Source organism: Rhipicephalus microplus, chromosome 3 (assembly GCF_043290135.1).
Source record: "Rhipicephalus microplus isolate Deutch F79 chromosome 3, USDA_Rmic, whole genome shotgun sequence".
Lineage (NCBI taxonomy): Eukaryota > Metazoa > Arthropoda > Arachnida > Ixodida > Ixodidae > Rhipicephalus > Rhipicephalus microplus.
Window position 1 is genome coordinate 85,355,126 of NC_134702.1, and position 19,132 is coordinate 85,374,257.

The 19,132-nt window shown below is 50.7% G+C and overlaps 1 protein-coding gene and 44 non-coding genes across 45 annotated transcripts in view; all 45 read right to left on the reverse strand.

Annotated features, from left to right (window-relative positions):
• LOC119182706 (uncharacterized) overlaps positions 1-19,132 on the reverse strand; it is a 168,776-nt gene that overhangs the window by 142,196 nt on the left and 7,448 nt on the right. The window lies entirely within an intron of this gene.
• On the reverse strand, positions 7-78 carry TRNAQ-CUG (transfer RNA glutamine (anticodon CUG)). The gene has a single exon. It is a non-coding gene; the product is annotated as a tRNA-Gln (tRNA).
• TRNAE-UUC (transfer RNA glutamic acid (anticodon UUC)) lies at positions 84-155 on the reverse strand. The gene has a single exon. It is a non-coding gene; the product is annotated as a tRNA-Glu (tRNA).
• Positions 484-555, reverse strand: TRNAQ-UUG (transfer RNA glutamine (anticodon UUG)). The gene has a single exon. It is a non-coding gene; the product is annotated as a tRNA-Gln (tRNA).
• Positions 804-875, reverse strand: TRNAE-UUC (transfer RNA glutamic acid (anticodon UUC)). Its single transcript has one exon. It is a non-coding gene; the product is annotated as a tRNA-Glu (tRNA).
• On the reverse strand, positions 1,210-1,281 carry TRNAQ-UUG (transfer RNA glutamine (anticodon UUG)). The gene has a single exon. It is a non-coding gene; the product is annotated as a tRNA-Gln (tRNA).
• On the reverse strand, positions 1,451-1,522 carry TRNAQ-UUG (transfer RNA glutamine (anticodon UUG)). Its single transcript has one exon. It is a non-coding gene; the product is annotated as a tRNA-Gln (tRNA).
• On the reverse strand, positions 1,936-2,007 carry TRNAQ-CUG (transfer RNA glutamine (anticodon CUG)). The gene has a single exon. It is a non-coding gene; the product is annotated as a tRNA-Gln (tRNA).
• TRNAE-UUC (transfer RNA glutamic acid (anticodon UUC)) lies at positions 2,013-2,084 on the reverse strand. Its single transcript has one exon. It is a non-coding gene; the product is annotated as a tRNA-Glu (tRNA).
• On the reverse strand, positions 2,249-2,320 carry TRNAE-UUC (transfer RNA glutamic acid (anticodon UUC)). Its single transcript has one exon. It is a non-coding gene; the product is annotated as a tRNA-Glu (tRNA).
• On the reverse strand, positions 3,458-3,529 carry TRNAK-UUU (transfer RNA lysine (anticodon UUU)). Its single transcript has one exon. It is a non-coding gene; the product is annotated as a tRNA-Lys (tRNA).
• TRNAE-UUC (transfer RNA glutamic acid (anticodon UUC)) lies at positions 4,897-4,968 on the reverse strand. Its single transcript has one exon. It is a non-coding gene; the product is annotated as a tRNA-Glu (tRNA).
• Positions 5,544-5,615, reverse strand: TRNAQ-CUG (transfer RNA glutamine (anticodon CUG)). Its single transcript has one exon. It is a non-coding gene; the product is annotated as a tRNA-Gln (tRNA).
• On the reverse strand, positions 5,786-5,857 carry TRNAQ-CUG (transfer RNA glutamine (anticodon CUG)). The gene has a single exon. It is a non-coding gene; the product is annotated as a tRNA-Gln (tRNA).
• Positions 6,271-6,342, reverse strand: TRNAQ-CUG (transfer RNA glutamine (anticodon CUG)). Its single transcript has one exon. It is a non-coding gene; the product is annotated as a tRNA-Gln (tRNA).
• TRNAE-UUC (transfer RNA glutamic acid (anticodon UUC)) lies at positions 6,348-6,419 on the reverse strand. Its single transcript has one exon. It is a non-coding gene; the product is annotated as a tRNA-Glu (tRNA).
• Positions 6,591-6,662, reverse strand: TRNAE-UUC (transfer RNA glutamic acid (anticodon UUC)). The gene has a single exon. It is a non-coding gene; the product is annotated as a tRNA-Glu (tRNA).
• TRNAQ-UUG (transfer RNA glutamine (anticodon UUG)) lies at positions 6,755-6,826 on the reverse strand. Its single transcript has one exon. It is a non-coding gene; the product is annotated as a tRNA-Gln (tRNA).
• On the reverse strand, positions 7,075-7,146 carry TRNAE-UUC (transfer RNA glutamic acid (anticodon UUC)). The gene has a single exon. It is a non-coding gene; the product is annotated as a tRNA-Glu (tRNA).
• TRNAE-UUC (transfer RNA glutamic acid (anticodon UUC)) lies at positions 8,283-8,354 on the reverse strand. The gene has a single exon. It is a non-coding gene; the product is annotated as a tRNA-Glu (tRNA).
• Positions 8,689-8,760, reverse strand: TRNAQ-CUG (transfer RNA glutamine (anticodon CUG)). Its single transcript has one exon. It is a non-coding gene; the product is annotated as a tRNA-Gln (tRNA).
• On the reverse strand, positions 8,931-9,002 carry TRNAQ-CUG (transfer RNA glutamine (anticodon CUG)). Its single transcript has one exon. It is a non-coding gene; the product is annotated as a tRNA-Gln (tRNA).
• TRNAE-UUC (transfer RNA glutamic acid (anticodon UUC)) lies at positions 9,008-9,079 on the reverse strand. Its single transcript has one exon. It is a non-coding gene; the product is annotated as a tRNA-Glu (tRNA).
• On the reverse strand, positions 9,251-9,322 carry TRNAE-UUC (transfer RNA glutamic acid (anticodon UUC)). The gene has a single exon. It is a non-coding gene; the product is annotated as a tRNA-Glu (tRNA).
• TRNAE-UUC (transfer RNA glutamic acid (anticodon UUC)) lies at positions 9,735-9,806 on the reverse strand. The gene has a single exon. It is a non-coding gene; the product is annotated as a tRNA-Glu (tRNA).
• On the reverse strand, positions 9,978-10,049 carry TRNAE-UUC (transfer RNA glutamic acid (anticodon UUC)). The gene has a single exon. It is a non-coding gene; the product is annotated as a tRNA-Glu (tRNA).
• TRNAQ-UUG (transfer RNA glutamine (anticodon UUG)) lies at positions 10,868-10,939 on the reverse strand. The gene has a single exon. It is a non-coding gene; the product is annotated as a tRNA-Gln (tRNA).
• Positions 11,109-11,180, reverse strand: TRNAQ-UUG (transfer RNA glutamine (anticodon UUG)). Its single transcript has one exon. It is a non-coding gene; the product is annotated as a tRNA-Gln (tRNA).
• TRNAE-UUC (transfer RNA glutamic acid (anticodon UUC)) lies at positions 12,639-12,710 on the reverse strand. The gene has a single exon. It is a non-coding gene; the product is annotated as a tRNA-Glu (tRNA).
• On the reverse strand, positions 12,881-12,952 carry TRNAE-UUC (transfer RNA glutamic acid (anticodon UUC)). Its single transcript has one exon. It is a non-coding gene; the product is annotated as a tRNA-Glu (tRNA).
• On the reverse strand, positions 13,288-13,359 carry TRNAQ-UUG (transfer RNA glutamine (anticodon UUG)). Its single transcript has one exon. It is a non-coding gene; the product is annotated as a tRNA-Gln (tRNA).
• Positions 13,607-13,678, reverse strand: TRNAE-UUC (transfer RNA glutamic acid (anticodon UUC)). Its single transcript has one exon. It is a non-coding gene; the product is annotated as a tRNA-Glu (tRNA).
• TRNAQ-UUG (transfer RNA glutamine (anticodon UUG)) lies at positions 14,122-14,193 on the reverse strand. Its single transcript has one exon. It is a non-coding gene; the product is annotated as a tRNA-Gln (tRNA).
• TRNAQ-CUG (transfer RNA glutamine (anticodon CUG)) lies at positions 14,364-14,435 on the reverse strand. The gene has a single exon. It is a non-coding gene; the product is annotated as a tRNA-Gln (tRNA).
• On the reverse strand, positions 14,606-14,677 carry TRNAQ-CUG (transfer RNA glutamine (anticodon CUG)). The gene has a single exon. It is a non-coding gene; the product is annotated as a tRNA-Gln (tRNA).
• On the reverse strand, positions 14,683-14,754 carry TRNAE-UUC (transfer RNA glutamic acid (anticodon UUC)). The gene has a single exon. It is a non-coding gene; the product is annotated as a tRNA-Glu (tRNA).
• TRNAQ-UUG (transfer RNA glutamine (anticodon UUG)) lies at positions 15,091-15,162 on the reverse strand. The gene has a single exon. It is a non-coding gene; the product is annotated as a tRNA-Gln (tRNA).
• TRNAE-UUC (transfer RNA glutamic acid (anticodon UUC)) lies at positions 16,136-16,207 on the reverse strand. Its single transcript has one exon. It is a non-coding gene; the product is annotated as a tRNA-Glu (tRNA).
• On the reverse strand, positions 16,862-16,933 carry TRNAE-UUC (transfer RNA glutamic acid (anticodon UUC)). Its single transcript has one exon. It is a non-coding gene; the product is annotated as a tRNA-Glu (tRNA).
• On the reverse strand, positions 17,104-17,175 carry TRNAE-UUC (transfer RNA glutamic acid (anticodon UUC)). The gene has a single exon. It is a non-coding gene; the product is annotated as a tRNA-Glu (tRNA).
• Positions 17,347-17,418, reverse strand: TRNAE-UUC (transfer RNA glutamic acid (anticodon UUC)). The gene has a single exon. It is a non-coding gene; the product is annotated as a tRNA-Glu (tRNA).
• TRNAQ-CUG (transfer RNA glutamine (anticodon CUG)) lies at positions 18,479-18,550 on the reverse strand. Its single transcript has one exon. It is a non-coding gene; the product is annotated as a tRNA-Gln (tRNA).
• TRNAE-UUC (transfer RNA glutamic acid (anticodon UUC)) lies at positions 18,556-18,627 on the reverse strand. Its single transcript has one exon. It is a non-coding gene; the product is annotated as a tRNA-Glu (tRNA).
• Positions 18,722-18,793, reverse strand: TRNAQ-CUG (transfer RNA glutamine (anticodon CUG)). Its single transcript has one exon. It is a non-coding gene; the product is annotated as a tRNA-Gln (tRNA).
• Positions 18,962-19,033, reverse strand: TRNAQ-CUG (transfer RNA glutamine (anticodon CUG)). Its single transcript has one exon. It is a non-coding gene; the product is annotated as a tRNA-Gln (tRNA).

The following is a 19,132-nucleotide window of genomic DNA, read 5'->3' on the forward strand; positions in this document are numbered from 1 at the left end:
AAAGCAAGGTCTCACCGAGATTTGAACTCGGTTCGCTGGATTCAGAGTCCAGAGTGCTAACCGTTAAACCATGAGACCGCACTTTCCGACGCCGGGAATCGAACCCGGGCCTTCTGGATGAAAGCCAGATATCCTAGCCACTAGACCACGCCGGAGATGACGGCATGAGAACGAGCGCTGGTACCGGTGTCTAAACGTGGACAGTTTAGTCGTTGCCAGCTTTCGCTGCATTAGCAAAAATAAAAAGCAAGGTCTCACCGAGATTGGAACTCAGATCGCTGGATGCAGAGTGCAGACCATTACACCAATTGACCACACTTTCCGACGCCGGGAATCGAACCTGGGCCTTCTGGGTGAAAGCCAAATATCCTAGCCTTTAGACCACGCCAGAGATGGCTTGAGGAAGCGAGCATCGGTACCGCGGTCTATTCGTTGACAGTTTCGTCGTTGCCAGCTTTTGCAGCATTAGCAAAGTAAAATGCAAGGTGTCACCGAGATTTGAACTTGGATCGCTGGATTCAAAGTCCAGAGTGCTAACCATTACACCATGAGACCACACTTTCCGACGCCAGGAATCGAAGCCGGGCCTTCATATTAAAAGCCAGATATCCTAGGCACTAGACCACGCCTGAAATGGCGACAAGCGACCGTGTGCTGGTACCGGTGTCTATTCGCGGACAGTTTCGTCATTGCCAGCCTTTTCTGCATTAGCAAAAATAAAAAGCAAGGTCTAACCGAGCTTTGAACCCGGATCGCTGGATTCAGAGTCCAGAGTGCTAACCGTTACACCATGAGACCGCACTTTCCGACACCGGGAATCAAAACCGGGCCTTCTGGGTGAAAGCCAAATATCCTAGCCACTAGACCATGCCGGAGATGGCGAAAAGAGTGCGAGCGCTAGTACTGGAGTCTGTTCGCGGACAGTTTCGCCGTTGCCAGCATTTGTTGCATTACCAAAAATAAAGAGCAAGTTCTCACCGAGATTTGAACTCGGTTCCCTAGTTTCAGAGTCCAGGGTGCTAGCTGTTACACCATGAGACCGCACTTTCCAACACCGGGAATGAAACCCAGGCCTTCTTGGTGAAAGCCAGATATCCTAGCCACTAGACCATGCCAGAGATGACGCCAAGGGAATGAGCGCTAGTACCGGTGTCTGTTCGCGGACAGTTTCGTCTGTCCAGCTTTGCTGCATTAGCAAAAATAAAAGCAAGGTCTCACCGAGATTTGAACTCAGATCGCTGGATTCAAAGTCTAGAGTGCTAACCATTACACCATGAGACCGCACTTTGCGACGCCGAGAATCCAACCAGGGCCTTCTTTGTGAACGCCAGATATCCTAGCCACTAGACCACGCCGTAGAAGGCTCAAGGCAGCGAGCATTGGTACCGCGGTCTAATCGCTGACAGTTTCGTCGTTGCCAGCTTTTGCTGCATTAGCAAAAATAAAAGCAAGGTCTCACCGAGATTTGAACTCAGATCGCTGGATTCAAAGTCTAGAGTGCTAACCATTACACCATGAGACCGCACTTTCCGACGCCGAGAATCAAACCAGGGCCTTCTTTGTGAACGCCTGATATCCTAGCCACTAGACCACGCCGGAGATGGCTCAAGGCAGCGAGAATTGGTACCGGTGTCTAATCGTGGACAGTTTCGTCGTTGCCAGCTTTTTCTGCATTAGGAAAAATAAAAAGCAAGGTCTCACCGAGATTTGAACCCGAATCGCTGTATTTAGACTCCAGAGTGCTAACCGTTACAATCTGAGACTGCCCTTTCCGACGCCGGGAAATGAACCTGGGCCTTCTGGGTGAAAGCCAAATATTCTAGCCACTAGACCACGCCGGAGATGGCGACAAGAGAACAAGCGCTAGTACTGGAGTCTATTCGCGGACAGTTTCGCCGTTGCAAGCTTTTGTTGCATTAGCAAAAATAAAAAGCAAGGTCTCACCGAGATTTGAACTCGGATCGCTGGATTCAGAGCCCAGAGTGCTAACCGTTACACCATGAGACCACACTTTCCGACGCCGGGAATCGAACCCGGGCCTTCTGGGTGAAAGCCAGATATCCTAGCCACTAGACCACGCCGGAGATGACGGCAAGAGAACGAGCGCTGGTACCGGTGTCTAAACGTGGACAGTTTAGTCGTTGCCAGCTTTCGCTGCATTAGCAAAAATAAAAAGCAAGGTCTCACCGAGATTGGAACTCAGATCGCTGGATGCAGAGTGCTAACCGTTACACCAATTGACCACACTTTCCGACGCCGGGAATCGAACCTGGGCCTTCTGGGTGAAAGCCAAATATCCTAGCCACTAGACCACGTCAGAGATGGCTTGAGGGAGCGAGCATCGGTACCGCGGTCTATTCGTTGACAGTTTCGTCGTTGCCAGCTTTTGCAGCATTAGCGAAGTAAAATGCAGGGTATCACCGAGATTAGAACTTGGATCGCTGGATTCAAAGTCCAAAGTGCTAACCATTACACCATGAGACCACACTTTCCGACGCCGGGAATCGAAGCCGGGCCTTCTTAGTAAAAGCCAGATATCCTAGCCACTAGACCACGCCTGAAATGGCGACAAGCGACCGAGCGCTGGTACCGCTGTCTATTCGCGGACAGTTTCATCATTGCCAGCCTTTGCTGCATAAGCAAAAATAAAAAGCAAGGTCTAACCGAGCTTTGAACCCGGATCGCTGGATTCAGAGTCCAGAGTGCTAACCGTTACACCATGAGACCGCACTTTCCGACACCGGGAATCAAACCCGGGCCTTCTGTGTGAAAGCCAAATATCCTAGGCACTAGACCACGCCGGAGATGGCTCAAGGCAGCGAGAATTGGTACCGGTGTCTAATCGTGGACAGTTTCGTCGTTGCCAGCTTTTTCTGCATTAGGAAAAATAAAAAACAAAGTCTCACCAAGATTTGAACCCGAATCGCTGTATTTAGACTCCAGAGTGCTAACCGTTACACTATGAGACTGCCCTTTCCGACGCCGGGAAATGAACCTGGGCCTTCTGGGTGAAAGCCAAATATTCTAGCCACTAGACCACGCCGGAGATGGCGACAAGAGAACGAGCGCTAGTACTGGAGTCTATTCGCGGACAGTTTCGCCGTTGCCAGCTTTTGTTGCATTAGCAAAAATAAAAAGAGCTCTCACCAAGATTGGAACTCGGCTCGCTGGATTCAGAGCCCAGAGTGCTAACCGTTACACCATGAGACCGCACTTTCCGCCGCCGGGAATAAACCCGGACCTTCTGGGTGAAAGCCAGATATCCTTGCCACTAGACCAAGCCGGAGAGGAAGGCAAGAAAACGAGCGCTGGTACTGGTGTCTAATCGTGGGCAGTTTCGTCGTTGCCAGCTTTCGCTGCATTAGCAAAAATAAAAAGCAACGCCTCACCAAGATTTGGACTCAGATCGCTGGATGCAGAGTTCAGAGTGCTAACCAATACACCAATAGACCACATTTTCCAACGCCGGGAATCGAACCCGGGCCTTCTGGGTAAAAGCCAGATATACTAGCCACTAGACCACGCCGGTGATGGCTCGAGGGAGCGAGCATCGGTACCGCGGTCTATTCGTGGACAGCGTCGTCGTTGCCAGCTTTTGCTGCATTAGGGAAAATAAAAAGCAAGGTCTCACCGAGATTTGAACCCGAATCGCTGTATTTAGACTCCAGAGTGCTAACCGTTACACCATGAGACCGCACTTTCCGACGCCGGGAATCGAACCTGGGCCTTCTTTGTGAACGCCAGATATTCTAGCCACTAGACCACGCCGGAGATGGCGACAAGAGAACGAGCGCTAGTACTGGAGTCTATTCACGGACAGTTTCGCCGTTGCCAGCTTTTGTTGCATTAGCAAAAATAAAAAGCAAGGTCTCACCGAGATTTGAACTCAGTTCCCTAGATTCAGAGTCCAGAGTGCTAACCGTTACACTATGAGACTGCCCTTTCCGACGCCGGGAAATGAACCTGGGCCTTCTGGGTGAAAGCCAAATATTCTAGCCACTAGACCACGCCGGAGATGGCGACAAGAGAACGAGCGCTAGTACTGGAGTCTATTCACGGACAGTTTCGCCGTTGCCAGCTTTTGTTGCATTAGCAAAAATAAAAAGCAAGGTCTCACCGAGATTTGAACTCAGTTCCCTAGATTCAGAGTCCAGAGTGCTAGCTGTTTCACCATGAGACCGCACTTTCCAACACCGGGAATGAAACCCAGGCCTTCTTGGTGAAAGCCAGATATCCTAGCCAATAGACCATGCCAGAGATGGCGCCAAGGGAATGAGCGCTAGTACCGGTGTCTGTTCGCGGACAGTTTCGTCTGTCCAGCTTTGCTGCATTAGCAAAAATAAAAGCAAGGGCTCACCGAGATTTGAACTCGGATAGCTGGATTCAGAGTCCATAGTGCTAACCGTTACATCATGAGACCACACTTTCCGAAGCCGGGAATCGAACCCGGGCCTTCTGGGTGAAAGCCAAATATCCTAGCCTTTAGACCACGCCAGAGATGGCTTGAGGGAGCGAGCATCGGTACCGCGGTCTATTCGTTGACAGTTTCGTCGTTGCCAGCTTTTGCTGCATTAGCAAAAATAAAAAGCGAGATCTCACGAAGATTTGAACTCGAATAGCTGGATTCAGAGTCCATAGTGCTAACCGTTACACCATGAGACCACACTTTCCGATGCCGGGAATCGAACCCGGGCATTCTGGGTGAAAGCCAGATATCCTAGCCGGTGATGAAGGCAAGAGAACGAGCACTGGTACCGGTGTCTAATCGTGGACAGTTTCGTCGTTGCCAGCTTTTGCTGCATTAGGAAAAATAAAATCAAGGTCTCACCGAAATTTGAACCCTTATCGCTGTATTTAGACTCCATAGTGCTAACCGTTACACCATGAGACCGCACTTTCCGACACCGGGAATCAAAACCGGGCCTTCTGGGTGAAAGCCAAATATCCTAGCCACTAGACCATGCCGGAGATGGCGAAAAGAGAGCGAGCGCTAGTACTGGAGTCTGTTCGCGGACAGTTTCGCCGTTGCCAGCATTTGTTGCATTACCAAAAATAAAGAGCAAATTCTCATCGAGATTTGAACTCGGTTCCCTAGATTCAGAGTCCAGGGTGCTAGCTGTTACACCATGAGACCGCACTTTCCAACACCGGGAATGAAACCCAGGCCTTCTTGGTGAAAGCCAGATATCCTAGCCAATAGACCATGCCAGAGATGGCGCCAAGGGAATGAGCGCTAGTACCGGTGTCTGTTCGCGGACAGTTTCGTCTGTCCAGCTTTGCTGCATTAGCAAAAATAAAAGCAAGGGCTCACCGAGATTTGAACTCAGATCGCTGGATTCAAAGTCTAGAGTGCTAACCATTACACCATGAGACCGCACTTTCCGACGCCGAGAATCGAACCAGGGCCTTCTTTGTGAACGCCAGATATCCTAGCCACTAGACCACGACGTAGAAGGCTCAAGGCAGCGAGCATGGTACCGCGGTCAAATCGCTGACAGTTTCGTCGTTGCCAGCTTTTGCTACATTAGCAAAAATAAAAAACAAGGTCTCACCGAGATTTGAACTCAGATCGCTGGATTCAGAGTCCAGAGTGTTAACCGTTACACCATGACACCGCACTCTCCGACACCGCGAATCGAACCCGGGCCTTCTTTGTGAAAGCCAGTTTTCCTAGCCACTAGACCGCGCCGGAGATGGCTCAAAGCAGCGAACATCGGTACCGCGGTCTATTCGCTGACAGTTTCGTCGTTGCCAGCTTTTGCTGCATTAGGAAAAATCAAAAGAAAGGTCTCACCGAGATTTGAACTCGGATCGCTGGATTCAGAGTCCACAGTGCTAACCATTACACCATGAGACCGCACAATCCGACGCCGGGAATCGAACCCGTGTCTTCTTGGTGAAAGCCAGATATCCTAGCCACTAGACCACGCCGAAGACGGCACAAGGCAGCGAGCATCGGTGCCGCGGTCTATTCGTTGATAGTTTCGTCGTTGCCAGCTTTTGCTGAATTAGCAAAGATAAAAAAGCAAGGTCTCACCAAGATTTGAACTATGATCGCGGGATGCAGAGTCCAGAGTGCTAACCGTTACACCATGAGACCGCACTTTCCGACACCGGGAATCAAACCCGGGCCTTCTGTGTGAAAGCCAAATATCCTAGCCACTAGACCACGCCGGAGAGTGCTCAAGGCAGCGAGAATTGATACCGGTGTCTAATCGTGGACAGTTTCGTCGTTGCCAGCTTTTTCTGCATTAGGAAAAATAAAAAGCAAGGTCTCACCGAGATTTGAACTTGGATCGCTGGATTCAGAGTCCAGAGTGCTAACCGTTACACCATGAGACCACACTTTCCAACGCCGGGAATCGAACCCGGGCCTTATGGGTGAAAGCCAGATATCCTAGCCACTAGACCACGCCGGAGATGACGGCAAGAGAACGAGCGCTGGTACCGGTGTCTAAACGTGGACAGGTAAGTCGTTGCCAGCTTTCGCTGCATTAGCAAAAATAAAAAGCAAGGTCTCACCGAGATTGGAACTCAGATCGCTGAATGCAGAGTGCAGAGTGCTAACCCTTACACCAATTGACCACACTTTCCGACGCCGGGAATCGAACCTGGGCCTTCTGGGTGAAAGCCAAATATCCTAGCCACTAGACCACGCCAGAGATGGCTTGAGGGAGTGAGCATCGGTACCGCGGTCTATTCGTTGACAGTTTCGTCGTTGCCAGCTTTTGCAGCATTAGCAAAGTAAAATGCAAGGTATCACCGAGATTTGAACTTGGATCGCTGGATTCAAAGTCCAGAGTGCTAACCATTACACCATGAGACCACACTTTCCGACGCCGGGAATCTAAGCCGGGCCTTCTTAGTAAAAGCCAGATATCCTAGCCACTCGACCACGCTTGAAATGGCGACAAGCGACCGAGCGCTGGTACCGGTGTCTATTCGCGGACAGTTTCGTCATTGCCAGCCTTTGCTGCATAAGCAAAAATAAAAAGCAAGGTCTAACCGAGCTTTGAACCCGGATCGCTGGATTCAGAGTCCAGACTGCTAACCGTTACACCATGAGACCGCACTTTCCGACAACGGGAATCAAACCCGGGCCTTCTGGGTGAAAGCCAAATATCCTAGCCACTAGACCACGCCGGAGATGGCGAAAAAAGAGCGAGCGCTAGTACTGGAGTCTGTTCGCGGACAGTTTCGCCGTTGCCAGCATTTGTTGCATTACCAAAAATAAAGAGCAAGTTCTCACCGAGATTTGAACTCGGTTCCCTAGATTCAGAGTCCAGGGTGCTAGCTGTTAAACCATGAGACCGCACTTTCCAACACCGAGAATGAAACCCAGGCCTTCTTGGTGAAAGCCAGATATCCTAGCCACTAGACCATGCCAGAGATGACGCCAAGGAAATGAGCGCTAGTACCGGTGTCTGTTCGCGGACAGTTTCGTCTGTCCAGCTTTCCTGCATTAGCAAAAATAAAAGCAAGGTCTCACCAAGATTTGAACTCAGATCGCTGGATTCAAAGTCTAGAGTGCTAACCATTACACCATGAGACCGCACTTTCCGACGCCGAGAATCCAACCAGGGCCTTCTTTGTGAACGCCAGATATCCTAGCCACTAGACCACGCCGTAGAAGGCTCAAGGCAGCGAGCATTGGTACCGCGGTCTAATCGCTGACAGTTTCGTCGTTGCCAGCTTTTGCTGCATTAGCAAAAATAATAGCAAGGTCTCACCGAGATTTGAACTCAGATCGCTGGATTCAAAGTCTAGAGAGCTAACCATTACACCATGAGACCGCACTTTCCGACGCCGAGAATCGAACCAGGGCCTTCTTTGTGAACGCCTGATATCCTAGCCACTAGACCACGCCGGAGATGGCTCAAGGCAGCGAGAATTGGTACCGGTGTCTAATCGTGGACAGTTTCGTCGTTGCCAGCTTTTTCTGCATTAGGAAAAATAAAAAGCAAGGTCTCACCGAGATTTGAACCCGAATCGCTGTATTTAGACTCCAGAGTGCTAATGTTACAATCTGAGACTGCCCTTTCCGACGCCGGGAAATGAACCTGGGCCTTCTGGGTGAAAGCCAAATATTCTAGCCACTAGACCACGCCGGAGATGGCGACAAGAGAACGAGCGCTAGTACTGGAGTCTATTCGCGGACAGTTTCGCCGTTGCCAGCTTTTGTTGCATTAGGAAAAATAAAAAGCAAGGTCTCACCGAGATTTGAACTCGGATCGCTGGACTCAGAGTCCAGAGTGCTAACCGTTAAACCATGAGACCGCACTTTCCGACGCCGGGAATCGAACCCGGGCCTTCTGGATGAAAGCCAGATATCCTAGCCACTAGACCACGCCCGAGATGACGGCAAGAGAACGAGCGCTGGTACCGGTGTCTAAACGTGGACAGTTTAGTCGTTGCCAGCTTTCGCTGCATTAGCAAAAATAAAAGCAAGGGCTCACCGAGATTTGAACTCAGATCGCTGGATTCAAAGTCTAGAGTGGTAACCATTACACCATGAGACCGCACTTTCCGACGCCGAGAATCGAACCAGGGCCTTCTTTGTGAACGCCAGATATCCTAGCCACTAGACCACGACGTAGAAGGCTCAAGGCAGCGAGCATGGTACCGCGGTCTAATCGCTGACAATTTCGTCGTTGCCAGCTTTTGCTACATTAGCAAAAATAAAAAACAAGGTCTCACCGAGATTTGAACTCAGATCGCTGGATTCAGAGTCCAGAGTGTTAACCGTTACACCATGACACCGCACTCTCCGACACCGCGAATCGAACCCGTGCCTTCTTTGTGAAAGCCAGATATCCTAGCCACTAGACCGCGCCGGAGATGGCTCAAAGCAGCGAACATCGGTACCGCGGTCTATTCGCTGACAGTTTCGTCGTTGCCAGCTTTTGCTGCATTAGCAAAAATAAAAAGCAAGGTCTCACCGAGATTTGACCTCGGATCGCTGGATTCAGAGTCCAGAGTGCTAACCATTACACCATGAGACCGCACAATCCGACGCCGGGAATCGAACCCGGGTCTTCTTGGTGAAAGCCAGATATCCTAGCCACTAGACCACGCCGAAGACGGCACAAGGCAGCGAGCATCGGTACCGCGGTCTATTCGTTGATAGTTTCGTCGTTGCCAGCTTTTGCTGAATTAGCAAAGATAAAAAAGCAAGGTCTCACCAAGATTTGAACTCGGATTGCTGGATTCAGAGTCCAGAGTGCCAACCGTTATAACATGAGACTGCACTTTCCGACGCCGGGAATCGAACCCGGCCCTTCTGGGTGAAAGCCAGATATCCTAGCCACTAGACCACGCCAGAGATGAAGGCAAGAGAACGAGCGCTGGTGCCGGTGTCAAATCGTGGACAGTTTCGTCGTTGCCAGCTTTTGCTGCATTAGGAAAAATAAAAAGCAAGGTCTCACCAAGATTTGAACCCGAATCGCTGTATTTAGACTCCAGAGTGCTAACCGTTACACCATGAGACCACACTTTCCAACACCGGGAATGAAACCCGGGCCTTCTTGGTTCAAACCAGATATCCTAGCCACTAGACCATGCCACAGATGGCGCCAAGGGAATGAGCGCTAGTACTGGCGTCTGTTCGTGGACAGTTTCGTCGTTGCCAGCTTTGCTGCATTAGCAAAGTAAAATGCAAGGTCTCACCGAGATTTGAGCTCACATCGCTGGATTCAGAGTCCAGAGTGCTAACCGTTACACCATGAGACCACACTTTCCAACGCCGGGAATCGAACCCGGGCCTTCTGGGTGAAAGCCAGATATCCTAGCCACTAGACCACGCCGGAGATGACGGCAAGAGAACGAGCGCTGGTACCGGTGTCTAAACGTGGACAGTTAAGTCGTTGCCAGCTTTCGCTGCATTAGCAAAAATAAAAAGCAAGGTCTCACCGAGATTGGAACTCAGATCGCTGGATGCAGAGTGCAGAGTGCTAACCCTTACACCAATTGACCACACTTTCCGACGCCGGGAATCGAACCTGGGCCTTCTGGGTGAAAGCCAAATATCCTAGCCACTAGACCACGCCAGAGATGGCTTGAGGGAGCGAGCATCGGTACCGCGGTCTATTCGTTGACAGTTTCGTCGTTGCCAGCTTTTGCAGCATTAGCAAAGTAAAATGCAAGGTATCACCGAGATTTGAACTTGGATCGCTGGATTCAAAGTCCATAGTGCTAACCATTACACCATGAGACCACACTTTCCGACGCCGGGAATCTAAGCCGGGCCTTCTTAGTAAAAGCCAGATATCCTAGCCACTCGACCACGCTTGAAATGGCGACAAGCGACCGAGCGCTGGTACCGGTGTCTATTCGCGGACAGTTTCGTCATTGCCAGCCTTTGCTGCATAAGCAAAAATAAAAAGCAAGGTCTAACCGAGCTTTGAACCTTGATCGCTGGATTTAGAGTCCAGAGTGCTAACCGTTACACCATGAGACCGCACTTTCCGACACCGGGAATCAAACCCGGGCCTTCCGGGTGAAAGCCACATATCCTAGCCACTAGACCACGCCGGAGATGGCGAAAAAAGAGCGAGCGCTAGTACTGGAGTCTGTTCGCGGACAGTTTCGCCGTTGCCAGCATTTGTTGCATTACCAAAAATAAAGAGCAAGTTCTCACCGAGATTTGAACTCGGTTCCCTAGATTCAGAGTCCAGGGTGCTAGCTGTTACACCATGAGTCCGCACTTTCCAACACCGGGAATGAAACCCAGGCCTTCTTGGTGAAAGCCAGATATCCTAGCCACTAGACCATGCCGGAGATGACGCCAAGGAAATGAGCGCTAGTACCGGTGTCTGTTCGCGGACAGTTTCGTCTGTCCAGCTTTGCTGCATTAGCAAAAATAAAAGCAAGGTCTCACCGAGATTTGAACTCAGATCGCTGGATTCAAAGTCTAGAGTGCTAACCATTACACCATGAGACCGCACTTTCCGACGCCGAGAATCCAACCAGGGCCTTCTTTGTGAACGCCAGATATCCTAGCCACTAGACCACGCCGTAGAAGGCTCAAGGCAGCGAGCATTGGTACCGCGGTCTAATCGCTGACAGTTTCGTCGTTGCCAGCTTTTGCTGCATTAGCAAAGTAAAATGCAAGGTATCACCGAGATTTGAACTTGGATCGCTGGATTCAAAGTCCAGAGTGCTAACCATTACACCATGAGACCACACTTTCCGACGCCGGGAATCGAAGCTGGGCCTTCTTAGTAAAAAGCCAGATATCCTAGCCACTAGACCACGCCTGAAATGGCGACAAGCGACCGAGCGCTGGTACCGCTGTCTATTCGCGGACAGTTTCGTCATTGCCAGCCTTTGCTGCATAAGCAAAAATAAAAAGCAAGGTCTAACCGAGCTTTGAACCCGGATCGCTGGATTCAGAGTCCAGAGTGCTAACCGTTACACCATGAGACCGCACTTTCCGACACCGGGAATCAAACCCGGGCCTTCTGTGTGAAAGCCAAATATCCTAGCCACTAGACCACGCCGGAGAGTGCTCAAGGCAGCGAGAATTGATACCGGTGTCTAATCGTGGACAGTTTCGTCGTTGCCAGCTTTTTCTGCATTAGGAAAAATAAAAAGCAAGGTCTCACCAAGATTTGAACCCGAATCGCTGTATTTAGACTCCAGAGTGGTAACCGTTACACTATGAGACTGCCCTTTCCGACGCCGGGAAATGAACCTGGGCTTTCTGGGTGAAAGCCAAATATTCTAGCCACTAGACCACGCCGGAGATGGCGACAAGAGAACGAGCGCTAGTACTGGAGTCTATTCGCGGACAGTTTCGCCGTTGCCAGCTTTTGTTGCATTAGCAAAAATAAAAAGAGGTCTCACCGAGATTTGAACCCAAATCGCTGTATTTAGACTCCAGAGTGCTAACCGTTACACCATGAGACCGCACTTTCCGACGCCGGGAATCGAACCTGGGCCTTCTGGGTTAAAGCCAAATATCGTAGCCACTAGACCACGCCGGAGATGGCGACAAGAGAACGAGCGCTAGTACTGGAGTCTATTCACGGACAGTTTCGCCGTTGCCAGCTTTTGTTGCATTAGCAAAAATAAAAAGCAAGGTCTCACCGAGATTTGAACTCAGTTCCCTAGATTCAGAGTCCAGAGTGCTAGCTGTTTCACCATGAGACCGCACTTTCCAACACCGGGAATGAAACCCGGGCCTTCTTGGTTCAAACCAGATATCCTAGCCACTAGACCATGCCACAGATGGCGCCAAGGGAATGAGCGCTAGTACTGGCGTCTGTTCGTGGACAGTTTCGTCGTTGCCAGCTTTGCTGCATTAGCAAAGTAAAATGCAAGGTCTCACCGAGATTTGAGCTCACATCGCTGGATTCAAAGTCCAGAGTGCTAACCATTACACCATGAGGCCGCACTTTCCGACGCCGAGAAACGAACCCGGGCCTTCTTTGTGAAAGCCAGATATCCTTGCCACTTGACCGCGCGGGATATGGCTCAAGGCAGCGAGCATCGGTACCGCGGTCTATTCGCTGACAGTTTCGTCGTTGCCAGCTTTTGCTGCATTAGCAAAAATTAAAAGCAAGGTCTCACGAAGATTTGAACTCGGATCGCTGGATTCATAGTCCAGAGTGCTAACCGTTACACCATGAGACCACACTTTCCGACGCCGGGAATCGAACCCGGGCATTCTGGGTGAAAGCCAGATATCCTAGCCACTAGACCACGCCGGTGATGAAGGCAAGAGAACGAGCACTGGTACCGGTGTCTAATAGTGGACAGTTTCGTCGTTGCCAGATTTGCTGCATTAGCAATAATAAAAAGCAAGGTGTCACCGAGATTTGAACTCAGATCGCTGGATTCAGAGTCCAGAGTGCTAGCTGTTTCACCATGAGACCGCACTTTCCGACGCCGGGAATCAAACCCGGGCCTTCTGTGTGAAAGCCAGATATCCTAGCCACTAGACCACGCCGGAGATGAAGGCAAGAGAACGAGCGCTGGTACCGGTGTCTAATCGTGGACCGTTTCGTCGTTGCCAGCTTTCGCTGCATTAGCAAAATTAAAAAGCAAGGTCTCACCGAGATTGGAACTATGATCGCGGGATGCAGAGTCCAGGGTGCTAACTATTACACCATGAGACCGCACTTTCCGAAGCCGAGAATCGAACCCGGGCCTTCTTTGTGAAAGCCAGATATCCTAGCCACTAGACCACGCCAGAGATGGCTCGAGGGAGTGAGCATCGGTACCGCAGTCTATTTGTTGACAGTTTCGTCGTTGCCAGCTCTTGCAGCATTAGCAAAGTAAAATGCAAGGTGTCACCGAGATTTGAACTTGGATCGCTGGATTCAAAGTCCAGAGTGCTAACCATTACACCATGAGACCACACTTTCCGACGCCGGGAATCGAAGCCGGGCCTTCTTAGTAAAAGCCAGATATCCTAGCCACTAGACCACGCCTGAAATGGCGACACGCGACCGAGCGCTGGTACCGGTGTCTATTCACGGACAGTTTCGTCATTGCCAGCCTTTGCTGCATTTGCAAAAATAAACGCAAGGTCTAACCGAGCTTTGAACCCGGAACGCTGGATTCAGAGTCCAGAGTGCTAACCGTTACACCATGAGACCGCACTTTCCGACACCGGGAATCAAACCCGGGCCTTCTGGGTGAAAGCCAAATATCTTAGCCACTAGACCACGCCGGAGATGGCGACAAGAGAGCGAGCGCTAGTACTGGAGTCTGTTCGCGGACAGTTTCGCCGTTGCCAACATTTGTTGCATTACCAAAAATAAAGAGCAAGTTCTCACCGAGATTTGAACTCGGTTCCCTAGATTCAGAGTCCAGGGTGCTAGCTGTTACACCATGAGACCGCACTTTCCAACACCGGGAATGAAACCCAGGCCTTCTTGGTGAAAGCCAAGAAGGCCTGGTGCTGGTGACCACACCATGAGACCGCACTTTCCAACACCGGGAATGAAACCCAGGCCTTCTTGGTGAAAGCCAAGAAGGCCTGGTTCTTGGTGCTGCAGATATCCTAGCCACTAGACCATGCCAGAGATGGCGCCAAGGGAATGAGCGCTAGTACCGGTGTCTGTTCGCGGACAGTTTCGTCTGTCCAGCTTTGCTGCATTAGAAAAAATAAAAGCAAGGTCTCACCGAGATTTGAACTCAGATCGCTGGATTCAAAGTCTAGAGTGCTAACCAATACACCATGAGACCGCACTTTCCGACGCCGAGAATCGAACCAGGGCCTTCTTTGTGAACGCCAGATATCCTAGCCACTAGACCACGCCGTAGAAGGCTCAAGGCAGCGAGCATTGGTACCGCGGTCTAATTGCTGACAGTTTCGTCGTTGCCAGCTTTTGCTGCATTAGCAAAAATAAAAAACAAGGTCTCACCGAGATTTGAACTCGGATCACTGGATTCAGAGTCCAGAGTTTTAACCGTTACACCATGAGACCGCACTCACCGAGGCCGGGAATCGAACCCGGGCCTTCTTTGTGAAAGCCAGATATCCTAGCCACTAGACCGCGCCAGAGATGGCTCAAAGCAGCGAGCATCGGTACCGCGGTCTATTCGCTGACAGTTTCGTCGTTGCCAGCTTTTGCTGCATTAGCAAAAATAAAAAGCAAGGTCTCACCGAGATTTGAACTCGGATCGCTGGATTCAGAGTCCAGAGTGCTAACCATTACACCATGAGACCGTTCAATCCGACGCCGGGAATCGAACCCGGGTCTTCTTGGTGAAAGCCAGATATCCTAGCCACTAGACCACGCCGAAGACGGCACAAGGCAGCGAGCATCGGTACCGTGGTCTATTCGTTGACAGTTTCGTCGTTGAAAGCTTTTGATGAATTAGCAAAGATAAAAAAGCAAGGTCTCACCGAGAATTGAACTCGAATCGCTGGATACAGAGTCCAGAGTGCTAACCGTTTCACCATGAGACCGCAATTTCCGACGCCGAGAATCGAACCCGGGCCTTCTTAGTGAAAGCCAGATATCCTAGCCACTAGACAATGCCACAGATGGCGCCAAGGAAATGAGCGCTAGTACCGGTGTCTGTTCGTGGACAGTTTCGTCGTTGCCAGCTTTGCTGCATTAGCAAAAATAAAAAGCAAGGTCTCACCAAGATTTGAACTCAGATCGCTGGATTCAAAGTCCAGAGTGCAAACCATTACACCATGAGACCGCACTTTCCGAAGCCGAGAATCGAACCCGGGCCTTCTTTGTGAAAGCCAGATATCCTAGCCACTAGACCACGCCAGAGATGGCTCGAGGGAGCGAGCATCGGTACCGCGGTCTATACGTTGGCAGTTTCGTCGTTGCCAGCTTTTGCAGCATTAGCAAAAGTAAAATGCAAGGTGTCACCGAAATTTGAACTTGGATCGCTGGATTCAAAGTCCAAAGAGCTAACCATTACACCATGAAACCACATTTTCCGACGCCGGGAATCGAAGCCGGGCCTTCTCAGTGAAAGCCAGATATCCTAGCCACTAGACCACGCCTGAAACCGCGACAAGCGACCGAGCGCTGGTACCGGTGTCTCTTCGCGGACAGTTTCGTCATTGCCAGCCTTTGCTGCATTAGCAAAAATAAAAAGCAAGGTATAACCAAGATTTGAACCCGAATCGCTGTATTTAGACTCCAGAGTGCTAACCGTTACACTATGAGACTGCCCTTTCCGACGCCGGGAAATGAACCTGGGCCTTCTGGGTGAAAGCCAAATATTCTAGCCACTAGACCATGCCGGAGATGACGACAAGAGAACGAGTGCTAGTACTGGAATCTATTCGCGGACAGTTTCGCCGTTGCCAGATTTTGTTGCATTAGCAAAAATAAAAAGAGGTCTCACCGAGATTTGAACTCGAATCGCTGGATTCAGAGCCCAGAGTGATAACCGTTACACCATCAGACCGCACTTTCCGACGCCGGGAATAAACCCGGGCCTTCTGGGTGAAAGCCAGATATCCTAGCCACTAGACCAAGCCGGAGAGGAAGGCAAGAAAACGAGCGCTGGTACTGGTGTCTAATCGTGGACAGTTTCGTCGTTGCCAGCTTTCGCTGCATTAGCAAAAATAAAAAGAGACGCCTCACCGAGATTTGGACTCAGATCGCTGGATGCAGAGTTCAGAGTGCTAACCAATACACCAATAGACCACACTTTCCAACGCCGGGAATCGAACCCGGGCCTTCTGGGTGAAAGCCAGATATACTAGCCACTAGACCACGCCGGAGATGGCTCGAGGGAGCGAGCATCGGTACCGCGTCTATTCGTGGACAGCGTCGTCGTTGCCAGCTTTTGCTGCATTAGGGAAAATAAAAAGCAAGGTCTCACCGAGATTTGAACCCGAATCGCTGTATTTAGACTCCAGAGTGCTAACCGTTACACCATGAGACCGCACTTTCCGACGCCGGGGATCGAACCTGGGCCTTCTGGGTTAAAGCCGAATATCGTAGCCACTAGACCACGCCGGAGATGGCGACAAGAGAACGAGCGCTAGTACTGGAGTCTATTCACGGAAAGTTTCGCCGTTGCCAGCTTTTGTTGCATTAGCAAAAATAAAAAGCAAGGTCTCACCGAGATTTGAACTCAGTTCTCTAGATTCAGAGTCCAGAGTGCTAGCTGTTTCACCATGAGACCGCACTTTCCAACACCGGGAATGAAACCCGGGCCTTCTTGGTTTAAACCAGATATCCTAGCCACTAGACCATGCCACAGATGGCGCCAAGGGAATGAGCGCTAGTACTGGCGTCTGTTCGTGGACAGTTTCGTCGTTGCCAGCTTTGCTGCATTAGCACAAATAAAAAGCAAGGTCTCACCGAGATTTGAGCTCACATCGCTGGATTTAGAGTCCAGAGTGCTAACCGTTACACCATGAGACCACACTTTCCGACGCCGGGAATCGAACCCGGGCATTCTGGGTGAAAGCCAGATATCCTAGCCACTAGACCACGCCGGTGATGAAGGCAAGAGAACGAGCACTGGTACCGGTGTCTAATCGTGGACAGTTTCGTCGTTGACAGCTTTGCTGCATTAGCAAAAATAAAAAGCAAGGTCTCACCGAGATTTCAACTCAGATCGCTGGATTCAAAGTCCAGAGTGCTAACCAAAACACCATGAGACCGCACTTTCCGACGCCGGGAATCGAACCCGGGCCTTCTGTGTGAAAGCCAGATATCCTAGCCACTAGACGACGCCGGAGATGAAGGCAAGAGAACGAGCGCTGGTACCGGTGTCTAATCGTGGACAGTTTCGTCGTTGGCAGCTTTCGCTGCATTAGCAAAATTAAAAAGCAAGGTCTCACCGAGAATTGGACTCGGTTCCCTAGATTCAGAGTCCAGAGTGCTAGCTGTTTCACCATGAGACCGCCCTTTCCAACACCGGGAATCGAACCCGGGCCTTCTGGGTGAAAGCCAGATATCCTAGCCACTAGACCACGCCGGAGATGACGGCAAGAGGACGAGCGCTGGTACCGGTGTCTAAACGTGGACAGTTTAGTCGTTGCCAGCTTTCGCAGCATTAGCAAAAATAAAAAGCAAGGTCTCACCGAGATTGGAACTATGATCGCTGGATGCAGAGTCCAGGGTGCTAACCATTACACCATGAGACCGCACTTTCCGAAGCCGAGAATCGAACCCGGCCCTTTTTTGTGAAAGCCAGATATTCTAGCCACTAGACCACGCCAGAGATGGCTCAAGGGAGCGAGCATCGGTACCGCGGTTTATTCGTTGACAGTTTCGTCGTTGCCAGCTTTTGCAGCATTAGCAAAGTAAAATGCAAGGTGTCACCGAGATTTGAACTTGGATCGCTGGATTCAAAGTGCAGAGTGCTAACCATTACACCATGAGACCACACTTTCCGACGCCGGGAATCGAAGCCGGGCCTTCTTAGTAAAAGCCAGATATCCTAGCTACTAGACCACGCCGGAAATGGCGACAAGCGACCGAGCGCTGGTACCGGTGTCTATTCACGGACAGTTTCGTCTTTGCCAGCCTTTGCTGCATTAGCAAAAATAAAGAGCAAGTTCTCACCGAGATTTGAACTCGGTTCCCTATATTCAGAGTCCAGGGTGCTAGCTGTTACACCATGAGACCGCACTTTCCAACACCGGGAATGAAACCCAGGCCTTCTTGGTAAAAGCCAGATATCCTAGCCACTAGACCATGCCAGAGATGGCGCCAAGGGAATGAGCGCTAGTACCGGTGTCTGTTCGCGGACAGTTTCGTCTGTCCAGCTTTGCTGCATTAGCAAAAATAAAAGCAAGGTCTCACCGAGATTTGAACTTAGATCGCTGGATTCAAAGTCTAGAGTGCTAACCATTACACCATGAGACCGCACTTTCCGACGCCGAGAATCGAACCAGGGCCTTCTTTGTGAATGCCAGATATCCTAGCCACTAGACCACGCCGTAGAAGGCTCAAGGCAGCGAGCATTGGTACCGCGGTCTAATCGCTGACAGTTTCGTCGTTGCCAGCTTTTGCTGCATTAGCAAAAATAAAAAACAAGGTCTCACCGAGATTTGAACTCGGATCGCTGGATTCAGAGTCCAGAGTGCTAACCATTACACCATGAGACCGCTCAATCCGACGCCGGGAATCGAACCCGGGTCTTCTTGGTGAAAGCCAGATATCCTAGCCACTAGACCACGCCGAAGACGGCACAAGGCAGCGAGCATCGGTACCGTGGTCTATTCGTTGACAGTTTCGTCGTTGAAAGCTTTTGCTGAATTAGCAAAGATAAAAAAGCAAGGTCTCACCGAGAATTGAACTCGAATCACTGGATACAGAGTCCAGAGTGCTAACCGTTACACCATGAGACCGCAATTTCCTACGCCGAGAGTCGAACCCGGGCCTTCTGGGTGAAAGCCAGATATACTAGCCACTAGACCACGCCGGAGATGACGACAAGAGAACGAGCGCTGGTACCGGTGTCTATTCGTGACAGTTTCGTCGTTGCCAGCTTTTGCTGCATTAGCAAAAATAAAAAGAGGTCTCACCGAGATTTGAACTCGGATCGCTGGATTCAGAGCCCAGAGTGCTAACCGTTACACCATGAGACCGCACTTTCCGACGCCGGGAATAAACCCGGGCCTTCTGGGTGAAAGCCAGATATCCTAGCCACTAGACCACGCCGGAGAGGAAGGCAAGAGAACGAGCGC